General features: G+C 39.5%; 1 protein-coding gene across 2 annotated transcripts in view; it reads right to left on the reverse strand.

Annotated features, from left to right (window-relative positions):
- The window catches only part of pdgfrb (platelet-derived growth factor receptor, beta polypeptide), a 24,762-nt gene extending 18,422 nt beyond the window's left edge, over positions 1-6,340 (reverse strand). The window contains exon 1 of one of the 2 annotated variants that reach the window (XM_056769518.1): positions 6,020-6,340. The gene's annotated coding sequence lies outside the window, so the exon portion shown is untranslated. Of the gene's footprint in view, positions 1-5,398; positions 5,544-6,019 lie in introns of those variants that run through there. The other variant, XM_056769517.1, reaches the window with a different exon arrangement.
- Positions 6,341-8,438: the final 2,098 nt, after the last annotated feature.

An 8,438-nucleotide genomic window follows, 5' to 3' on the forward strand; every position in this document is an offset into this window, starting at 1 on the left:
CACATAACTTCTCCACACTCTCACTTTCAGAAGAAACATCAAATCTAAGAGGTCTCATGAGATATGAAGATCTCACACACACACACACACACTTACAGAACATCAGACTTCACATCTCACAGGTCAGAAAGTTCACAGAATATAACGCAGCGTTCTCTCAGATGATTGTCTGTCTGGAGCTCACACACACTCATTCTGTCTGAGTGTTTATTAAAGATGAACCTTTGGCACAGACTGTGGGAAAACTCATCCGAAGGGTTTGTGTTCAAGTAAACGTTTGTCCTTTTCTATCCCCTCTTTCCCCTGGGATGATGTGACGAGCTCCCCATCTCAGTCAACTCCGTCTGGATGACCGGACATGTCTGTCTTACATTAGGGTCAATCGCTGCTGATGAGTGAGGTGTTCACACACACGCACGCACACACGCGCACACACACACACACACACAGGTTTGTTCAGGTATCTTTATGGGGATTTGTCATTTACTTCTGTTGTTTTTATCTCTTCTACCCCTACACAAGACCCTCACACAAACTTTTCTGCAGTTTTACATTTTTCAAATAAACATCATTTACTTTAAATAATCAATTTAGACTGTAGGGACCACTGACCGATACACAGGAACTGCCCACTTCAGCCTGAGGCTCCTCTCAAAAACACCCATCGTACAGCATCACCTCTTTTCATGCATGGAGACTAAACATCTTCTGCTGTCAAATCTTTACAAACAAGTGTTTTTTAATTAAATATGGTTTAAATATGGAGCAGTTTTGTGGTTTCTATGTTGTTGAGATGGTTGCTATCGTGTTTGGGTGGTTACTGTATATCTGAGCATGTGTATTTGAGTCTGTTGTTAAGGAGTTGTCAGGGTGTTGTGATTGTGAATGATTGTTTATGGCGGGACTACACAAGACTTTAGTTCAGATTTTCAGTCTGAAGTTGTTGCAGAAAGTGCGCCAGTCTGCAGATTTGATCATGTATTGTTTTCAATGCAACCGTTCAAAAAGTCTGCAATTGTATGATGTCTAGTTCTTAAAAAATCTATTCAGATTTTAAAAGTATTTTAGTTTATTTCATCCTAAAGTGATTGTTTGGTGTTCTCTTCAGCACACAGCACAAACTCAAATACAAGTCTGTAGTCAAAACAATACACCTCATTAAACTAAAGTTCCCCATAAAGTCAAAAAACACTGTCTCTAAACTTACCACATCACAAACACAGAGAGAGAGACATCACACACACGAACGCACACACGCACACACACACACACACACACACACGTGTTTTATTATCTCCGAGGGGACAGTCCATAGGTGTAATGAGTTGTATACTGTAAAAACTGTATATTTTATCAGTGAGAGAGTGAGAGAGTGAGAGAGAGACAGAGAGAGAGACAGAGAGAGAGACAGAGAGAGTACAGACTCAGTACAGACTCAGTGATCACCAGCTCACTGTAGAGACGGGCAGACACAGACACACATGGACACCGAGAGAAGAGCGACTGTGTCCACACTGCACACACAATCAAGTGGAAACAGAGCTGCACTTTCTCCTCTCCTGTCCCAACTACACATATTGAGATGTATATATATATTTTTACTTATAGACTTTTAATTTTATTCTATCTTATTTTTTATCTTAATCTGTATTTCTGCATGTTTATATTTAATCTTGTGCTTTGGCAATGTAAATTTTCTTTTATCATGCCAATAAAGCTCCTTTGAATCTTGAATCTTGAGAGAGAGAGAGAGAGAGAGAGAGAGAAAGAAAGAGAGATAAAGAGAGAGAGAGAGAGAGAGAGAGAGAGACAGAGAGACAGAGAAAGAGAGAGAGAGAGAGAGAGAGAGAGAGAGAGACATACAGCACATTAAGACATTTGAGTGAAGGGAGCATACATTGAATTACTGGGGCTTAGTTTACTGACAGAAGACAAATTTCAGATTGCTAACACACAATTCATGAAACAATTCACCATTTTCTGACAACTATAAACCCATTGAACTATGAACACATTCTTAACCCTAACCCCTCAAATAAACACACATTTTGCAAAGGTTGAAGCATGTTCTCATCCAGAAAACACAAACACACAATATAATGAGCTGAAGTGTCAAGATGTAAACTCCATAACACACATCAAAACTGATGACACACACATCAGAATCTCAGGCTCATATCAATCAGAGCTCATCCTGGAATCATCTACTGGACTTTATACTTCTTACAGTAAACATACAGTATCATCACACTACACACTTTATATCAGAGACACTATTTTTTTACCTCTTCTGTATTTTTCCAGTAAAAACTGAATACTTTACGAAATTAGGCCAAAGGTTCAGAGGATGACATATTTTTTTACATTGCCTCCCTTTGACAAATGTCTTCACTGTTTTGTTTCTTTATCTTGTCTATCAGTCGCTTTGGATAAAAGCATCTGCTAAATGCCTGAATGTAAATGTCATTTGTGCAGTTGTGTACTGTATTGTGTTGCATGACCAGTTCATATTGCTCTTTGGTTTTTCTACTTTTCTTGTCTAGTAACATCATCTTTATTACAGTAGTGTAACTTTGTTTTTTGTTTTTTTCTAAATCTCAGGCTTGCACTTTATATGCACTCTTTTATGTTGTATATTCTGATAAACACTAAGACTTGTGTGTCATATCTGTGGGAAAAGTTTTTTTTCAGCAAGTTTGAATTATTTTGAGAAGAGAACTTCGTTTGACCTGAAAATAGGATGTTTGGGGAATTGGGTTAGATGTTTGATTTGTATTTTCTGTTTAGAGAATATGAGGCATCATTTCAAGAACTATCTTTAAGCAATCGAGAAAAACTGTAATATCTTCGTGAGCTGAAGACACACTTTCTTTGACCATCAGGATTCTAATACCTTCTCGTCTCAACGGCTATCATGGCCCATGGTTGCTTAGCAACCACAGATGACGAGAGTGCACAAAGTCCAGGCGCTTTGGAAGAAAAGCAGAACGTAGTGCAGCTCGCGTTTTCTGTCTGGTTTTAGACACGAAATGAGAATCTGGCCTTACACTGTTAAACGTGCTGCCCTCTCATGCTTCACATGAGCAACTTGTTTAAAAACAGTTATAGTTAGACATAGTATTTCTGTGCTTGATACACTCCACCAGCACTCCAACTTGTTTGGGAGAGTTTTTTATAAGTCTGTGTCGTCACACAGATCCTATTCCTTTCATTGGCCATTCTCTAGGAGAACACGGGCAAGATCCGTTTACCATCAAGATTGTGTGCTCTGCGTCATGATGGCCTGCAGTGCGCTACAGCTGGTCTCACTGCAAAAAATGACTTTCTTACTCTGTTTTCCAGTGAAAATGTCTAAGCATTCTTAAATCAAGATGCATTTTCTTGATAAGTAAATTGACCTAAGAAAATAAGTCTGTTTTTAGTAAAAAAATATGAAATTTCAGTGAATTTGTGCTTAAAACAAGCAAAAATATCTGCCAATGGGGTAAGAAAAATAATCTTGAATTAAAGTTTACCTTTTTCTTAGTCACTCAAATCAAGATTATTTTTCTTACCCCATTGGTAGATATTTTTGCTTGTTTTAAGCACAAATTCACTGAAATTTCATATTTTTTTACTAAAAACAAGAGAAGGGATACTTCACTTAAAAATTAACAATCTGTCATCATTGACTCATCTTCCAAGTTGTTCCAAATGTTTATAAATGTCTTTATTCTGATGAACATAGAGAAAGATATTTGCAAGAATGCTTATAACAGATCTCAACACCCATTGACCCCCATGTAGGAAAAAATACTTTGTTTTGTTCTGTTGAACACAAAAGAAGACATTTTGAAGAATGTAAGACACAAACAGTTGTGGGGGACTTTTGACTAACATTGTATTTTTCTCTACTATGGGAGTCAATGGGGTGTTGAGATTTGTTTGGCTATAAGCATTCTTCCAAATATCTTTCTTTGTGTTCATGAGAAAAAAAGACAATTATAAACATTAGGAAGAACATGAAGTAGAGTCAATGATGACAGAATATTCTTTTTTGGGTGACGTATCCCTTTCAGTAATAACTTACTTTACTTTAAATCCCTGACGTTACATTTTAAATGACACAAAAGTGGGCTGTAGTGTGCACTTTGTACTGTGCAGCCGCTGCTAATGGAAAACACATTTCAGTCACTGGTATGCGATGCGGACCGGCAGGAAACAGCTGGTGATGCAGAACTGGAGCGGGTTAGCCGTGACTAATAACTGTGTGTTCTCCATCTGAACAGAACCTTCTCATGACACGACACTAAGACTGATTAGTAACAGAGTTTTCTAGAACATCATGAACATGTGGAAGGTTCTGCTTCACTGCATGAGAACATGAGCTGCTCAACACACCAACTTCATCTTAGAATTACATCATACACACATATCACTCAAACACTTGAGCAGATGTCAATAATCATTTTATCCGTGTCAAGTCTTCTCTCACTTTTCAGAGAAACATCTGGAATACAGCTGACGATCACATCTTCATGAAGACATTTAAAAAAGAGCAGCCCCTGAGCAATACAGTTTTCCACTTGAAGTGAAGTATCTCAAATGAGATCTCTTCATGTCTCAACTGTTTCTAAATGATGATTCACCTGAGAGAGAAACACCTCACATGATCTCTGTGTTTATCTGTGTACAGTTCCACAGCACAGAAGAAAAGAAAGGTTTTCCTTTACTGCTCTAAACAGTATACTATCTCTGTTACACTTTCTATAAGTTTCTATAAGCAGCGTCCTGTACGTGAAACCAGCGGTGAACTCTCTGGAATGTTTACACACACACAAACACTACGACTGGTGACAGAACACAGAGTGTGTGTTTCACTGACTGAAAAACTAGTCAAATAAACCCTAACAGCCCAAAACACAACACACAGACACAACACACACACACACACACAGTGTCTTGTCAAACGCACTCTAGGGAAAAATAAACAAGCCTGAGATCTCACAGATGTTGACAACCGTGTGTAAAGATGTTCAAACATTTGCTCTCATTGAATTCAAGACATTCTCATGAAAGTACAACACATTTAACACAAACAAACAGCAGGACCCCAGAAACCACACAAAAACACCCACTGAGCATCAGTGTCCACAACATGTCTGATAACCTTCAATATCATGACCGATTAGATGAAGTTCTCCAATCACATCATAATTCCTTTACTGAAAACATCACGGCTGCATGACTTCAATAACAACTCTCCTGTGTTTTTACCATTTACTCAAACAGTAACATAACAGTAACATTTACTCTGAAAAAAAAGACACAAAGATTGAAGACTGAAATATTTGAAAGAGCGCAAGAAAACATATAGAGTCGATCAGAAACATCACAGAGAGAATGTGTGATATCTTACCTTTAACAACAAAAAACTTCTAGACGTCAGATCAACAACATTCCTGAGAAACTCTTGAGATTTCCTAACTTTTCCTCTCACTATTTCTGTCTCTCTCTCTCTCTCTTTCTCTCTCTTCTGTGTGTGTGTGTGTGTGTGTGAGCAATTATCTGAACTTTTTTGTAGTGGCCGGTCGGTCATACAGCTGGTGGAGGGAGGACTGAAGCTAAAGCTTTATTCTCCAGAGAGAGAGAGAGAGAGAGAGAGAGAGAGAGAGGTTGGGTATCACATACGTTTATGTAGTCAAATGACCACAGCAGACTTCACTCAGGAAAAATCCTGATTTACATATAAACACAAAACCTCACAGAACCTTTTGTCTCCTTAAATGAGTCGAGTTAACTTCATCTACTCTTTGCGTTTCCAGAAGAGAACTCAACAATGTTTCAAACTCTGATTTGTCAAACTGTAATAGTTCTTTAGTAACAATTCAAAGATCTCAATAAAATCATCAGCTGATATAAACTATACTCATGCTGTGATCTTTACAATACGTCACTCCTTTTCTTTCTGCTTAGGAATGTCACGAGAAACATCTGAGAAAATTTCTACAAAGAAAAGAAAGAAAGTCTTGAGTCGTACCGTTTGCAGAAGTGAAGTGTGCCTGTGTGAGCGGGACGGGACGTCTGTCTTCCAGAGGTTTGCAAGAGCTGTGGAAACAGCCAGATTTCCTCAGCAACCGCGTCTGTTTCTCCTGCACTGAAAACACGAGACGCAAGGAGACGCACAGAGAATCACAGGAGTTTGGCAACTCTTACAACCAAGCAGCCAACTGAAGAGAGGAAAAAAGAGTTTGAAAGAAAAACAGGAGAGAGAGTTCTTTCAGGGCAAATCAGAGCGTCTCACTGCAGACGACAGCCGATCCAAAACAGTAAATGAAAAACCAAATGGAATATTGTTTAGCTTTGGTGAAGGGAAGGTGTGTCAACACACACACACAGTACCAGGGTCTGTTTTCAATCTCCTCTCTCTCTTTCTTTTCCAGGCAGCAAGCTGAGTGGCTTTCTAATTCATAACAGTGTCCAAGAGCTGAGTAAGGCCTTTTCTCTTTATTACAGTGAGTGAGAGAGACAGAGAGAGACAGAGAGAGAGAAAGAAAGAGAGAGAGAAAGAAAGAGAGAGAGAGAGAGAGAGAGAGAGAGAGAGAGAGAGAGAAGAGAGAGAGAGAGAGAGAGAGAGAGAGAGAGAGAGAGAAAGAGAGAGAGAGAGAGAGACAGAGAGAGAGAGAGCGAGAGAGAGAGAGAGAGAGAGAGAGTGTGAGAGAGACAGAGAGAGAGAGAGAGAGAGACAGAGAGAGAGAGAGAGAGAGAGAGAAAGAGAGAGAGAGAGAGAGAGAGAGAGAGAGAGAGAGAGAGAGAGAGAGAGAGAGAGAAAGAGAGAGAGAGAGAGAGAGAGAGAGAGAGAGAGAGAGAGAGAGAGAGAGAGAGAGAGAGAGAGAGAGAGAGAGAGAGAGAGAGAGAGAGAGAAAGAGAGAGAGAGAGAGAGAGAGAGAGAGAGAGGTACGGATGGGGAGTGTTGGCATTCACTGTGTAATTGTGCGAGTGAACACAAAACGTCCTGATAAACACACACTCATTACAGGCCTAGAACAGATAACAAATACACACTGCTCAGTTATTCCTGACACACATCGAACAAAACAGACCGGAGAAAGTGAGAGAGTCTGATACAGAACACACTTATCTCAGGATCATTTACTGTACTGTCATTGTAAAAACTTCAAGTGTCTCTCCATACTTCTGACGTAAAGAGCTCATTTTATGTGTTTACTTACTTAAGACACGCCCACTTTACTCTAATTGGTTGATTTTCTTTACAAGCTAGTGTTTTGATCAACTCAATGCCTGAACTCAAGACCACACACACTGTTTGCTGTGAAAGATTATTTAGTCATGTTTTGTCCGAAGAGAACACAAATGTTTTACTGTGCAATATCCTTTGAAAAGAAATCTGTGATCAAACATTTTTACAGTTTTAGGTTAAACCCATCTCAATAGAAAGGGTTTACCAAACCTAATTTACATAGCAAGTCTACCATCCAAATATCTATTTCAACACTTACAAGACACAATCTGACCTTGTGTCATTTACCCAACTTTTCATGAAAATGTTCTAACCGTTCAGATAAGGGGGTGGAAATATTATAATAAGAAGATAATAAGAACACCTAACTACGTTAGAAAGGGCGCAAAATCGTATTGGCTGGTTTTCTCAAAGGCTTGAAGAGAAAGGCTCAACAAAACAAAATTACTGGGTTATCATTTTTCACGTTTTCTAAAAAACGTCATTCCACTAATTTACATTTACATTTAGACATTTAGCAGACGCTTTTATCCAAAGCGACTTACAAAGAGTTTAGGAGCAATAAGCGATAGTTCATACAGGAGCCATAATACATTAGGTGCCAATACAAAGTTACTGGTTTCAACAAAAGCTAGACCACTACCTATTGAGAGAAAGGGTTAGTGTATTTTTTTTCCCCTCATTTGTTTGTCAAGTATTCACAGAAGAGTTGGGTTTTAAGTAGTTTTTTAAATGTTGTGAGAGATGTGGTTGAACGGACAGAGATAGGAAGAATGTTCCACCAGGAAGGAGTTGTGAATGAGAAAGAGCGGGAGAGCGATTTACTGCCCTTATGGGAAGGCAATACAAGCCGCCGCTGGTTTGCTGAACGCAGGGATCTTGATGAGGTGTAGGAGTGCAGGAGAGAGTGGAAGTAAGCCGGTGCAGATCCAGTGACAGTCCTGTAGGCAAGCATTAGTGACTTGAATCTGATACGGGCTGCAACCGGTAGCCAGTGAAGAGAGATGAAAAGGGGAGTCACGTGAGCCCTTTTGGGCTGTTGGAAGACGAGGCATGCTGCTGCGTTCTAAACCAGCTGAAGTGGTTTGATAGCCATTGCAGGAAGTCCAGCAAGGAGAGCATTGCAGTAGTCCAACCTTGGGATTACCAGGGCCTGGACAAGGAGTTGTGCCGCATGCTCCGTGAGATATGGTCTGAT

The sequence above is a fragment of the Triplophysa dalaica genome, chromosome 16 (genome assembly GCF_015846415.1).
Source record: "Triplophysa dalaica isolate WHDGS20190420 chromosome 16, ASM1584641v1, whole genome shotgun sequence".
Lineage (NCBI taxonomy): Eukaryota > Metazoa > Chordata > Actinopteri > Cypriniformes > Nemacheilidae > Triplophysa > Triplophysa dalaica.